We start from the raw sequence: 3,580 nt of genomic DNA, 5'->3' as shown, positions 1-3,580 counted from the left end.
ATTGGAAAAGGGAGAAACTTGACCCATATCTGGGACAAATTCAGGGACCTTGCACAATGTTTAATTATGGTTTTAGATATGGTGGAGGAGAATGAGAAATGGGTTAATCTACCTCCTGCACAGGCTTATTCAAAATTGGGAGGGATGTCAGTGGCTGCATTTTTCCATTAAAAAAAAAAAAGGAGGAAATCACAGATCTCCCGTATCATCCAGTTTGGCTTGCAGGAATTTCATCCTTATAGTGAAGTATTAAACAAAAGGAAATAGAACTCATCTGCTCTGCTATTGAGAGAAGCAGTCGAGTCGTGAAATGCAAAGAACCAGCAAAGGTATTTTTCATTCTGATTTATCCACAAACCATTCTGTAGTAATTTCTGGGGGCTTCTGGGCTGACCCTTAGAGATGAAGGGTGCTCATATGTTTTATATATTACCATAGATGCTCTGGCTGTTCTGCAGTGTATGTTTTAAAGTCAACCTGCTGCAACTCAAAAGAGATAGTGAGCTAATGCACACAGAGGCATTCCCCCAGAGTCCTGAATGCTTCGACATACTCAAGGTCGCGCTCTGGGAAATGAAACAAAAAAACACAAAAGCATAATCTGGATAATGAGGCATGAAATTAGTAAGAATCAGTAAAAGGAAAATGCAACATGCTTTATGCTTTGGCTCATATTTGTCCCTTCTTCTTCTTCTTCTTTTTTTTACTCCAGCAGGAATATTTTTTGTTTGATCTGAGATGTTTGGGAGCAGGTGAGCTAAAAGAATGAAGGCTGGCATCAGATGAATTAATGGAGTTCCAGAGTAATATGGATGGCTGCATCTCAGAGCAACCTTGACCCACCTGGTTCCCCCCAGATGTTTCGGACACCATCTGTCAGCTTCTTCTGCCTTAGTCTCAGTGTTGCCCTTGCAGAATTGAGCAAGGAGGAAGCCTGTCATTTGCTCTGGGTCCACCTCCCTGCCTTCTGCCCCACCGGTCACAATGGGCATCAGCCAGCACTGTTGTGGCAGAAGAAAAATGATTTGAGAAGTGACCAGTATGGTAAGGCATAGCCATGGCTCCACCTTCCTGATCTTGGAATTGTAGACTGCCCGACAGTGCTGGGGAAAGGAAGGACAGCAATGAGGTCAAGTCCGTGTGGATAATAATAACTTATTATTTATACCCCGCCCATCTAGCTGGGTTTCACCAGCCACTCTGGGCAGCTTCCAACAAAATATTAAAATACAATAGTCCGTCCAACATTAAAGGAGCCAATCTGGCACTCTTATGACTGCATTAGTGCAGCCCTAACTTCATCATTTCATCAGGGATGCGGGTGGCGCTGTGGGTTAAACCACAGAGCCTAGGACTTGCCAGTCAGAAGATCGGCGGTTTGGATCCCCGCGACGGGTTGAGCTCCCGTTGTTCAGTCCCTGCTCCTGCCAACCTAGCAGCTCAAAAGCACGTCAAAGTGCAAGTAGATAAAGCGAGATGAGCGCCGCAACCCCAGAGTCGGTCACGACTGGACCTAATGGTCAGGGGTCCCTTTACCTTTTAACTTCATCACTACACTGCCCCACCCCAGTGCCGACCCCACATGGTGTAGTGATGTCAGTGTTGAAAAAGCAGCTCTCTGCCCTACCACTAGAAATGCCCATAGAAGCAATAGGTACTTTAGTTTTCAAATTGTTTGATTATGCTAGTGTTCCATAAATATATTAAAAGCTTTAGGTTGCAACCCTGTACTCATTTTCCCAAGAGAAAACTCATTCTCGCCTGATAATTAGCAAGATTCAGCACTTAACAGTATTTTCAAAAATGCAGTATATATTCTCTTTGTTTGGAAAAAGCAAATGTTAAAAGGTTGGTAGCATGAAAAGCCCCAGAGGAACCCATCTGAAAGTTGGCAGGGTTAATCTCCTCTGAAGGGGCTATCCTGTCTCCAGAGGTCATGCTCCTATGTGAAAAAACAAGGACCATGTGGCCATTTTGATTCAGCAATTCAGGCCAATGGGATTTCCATATATTTGTATTTCCTGGTCACAGTCCGGTTTCAGATCTGGGGCAGGAACAAACATTGGATTGGGGGAGTCTGTATATATATATATATCACACACACATCCATACACACACACACACACACACACACACACACACACACACATATACGCAAACACACATGATAGCTCAGTCGGTATAGCATGAGACTATTAATCTCAGGCTCATGTGTTCAAGCCACAAGTTGAGCAAAAAATTCCGGCATTGCAGGAGGTTGGACTATATTACCCTCATGGTCCCTTCCACCTCTGCAACTCTATGGTTCTATGACAATATCAGTTTGTACAGACAAAACTGCTTCAACAAGTTTGTATTGTTGAAATTGTTTTGTTCCATCTTTGTGTGGTGAGTGGGAGAGACAATTTATTCATCCCTCTATGAAGAGTCACTTTTGAAGGCTGGAATGAATGTTAAGTGCATCTTTACAAGGTCAGATCAAAGGCTGTTATTAAAAGGCCATCATGTCTCCGAAAGTGGCAATTTCTGGATCCTTTAGAGCAAGTGCTTAACAACACAGGACGCTCATGCAGCACACACTCACCCCTCTGCTCTTATCCTTCTGATGTTTTGTGGCATACTGAGGAAAACCAATTTGAGCATCCCTATCTCCTATGAATATGTCTTGCCTCTTTATGAGCCCAGTTACATTCAGTGAGGGGCTTTGGGGCTTAAATCTGGGTGTGGAAGTAACAAGCAATGGATTGTGTTACTCCAACTCTCTCAGCCCCCCAGAAGTAACACACCTCTGGATTAGAATTACTCAGCAATACACTTCATATCCACAAAGCCACACTAGTATTTACTTTTTCAAATTCCAAAGCCGAGTTTTGGCATTCTCAACCATCTTCCTGAGCTAAGACCTGATGGAGAGAAGGAAGTCTTCACATCTGACAGTAACTTTTTGCTTTTTCTACATGGAATGCTTACAGAAATCCACCTGCCTTGCTGAATTTTTCCCAGGGATGTAGAAATTCCACATTGCTGGAAATGTTCGTGGGAGTGGAACTTGCAACACTGTAATCTGGGTCCCTGTTTTGTTCCAGAGCTGTATTTCCAAAATGCTTGCATTAATCACAACTTTAAAAAGCAAAAGCGGTTATTTTAAAAACACTTTTGTTGCTGCAGATTAGATTTCTGCATTCCATTAGCCTTGCAGGAGAATTTTTTTTTTTTAAAAAAATGTTTTTTGGCCGAAGGAATGGTTTTGGAAGGTTCTTTGTTGTAGCATGTGATCACAGATAGTGGGGTTTTTTGTGGCCTAAAAGGAAAAAAAAGTTATTTGTTGTTTGGATTTTCTGTGCTAGACAGGTTAACTTCTGTGCTCCTGCAGAAAACCAATAAAAAATTAAAACCTTGCCACAGTATCAGTGTTGTACTTTGAGGCAGCCTCACATTATTTATGCATGTGTGATACTAGAGAAATAAGTTTCAAAGATCAACTGTAAAAACAAACAAAAGAATGATCCACCTCCATAACATATTGCCCAATACGTAACTCCATCAACTCTTGTTAAGTCCGTGTGGTATAACACATTGT

The sequence above is a fragment of the Podarcis muralis genome, chromosome 1, assembly GCF_964188315.1.
Source record: "Podarcis muralis chromosome 1, rPodMur119.hap1.1, whole genome shotgun sequence".
In the NCBI taxonomy this organism is placed as follows: domain Eukaryota; kingdom Metazoa; phylum Chordata; class Lepidosauria; order Squamata; family Lacertidae; genus Podarcis; species Podarcis muralis.
Note: the sequence above shows the minus strand (reverse complement) of the source record.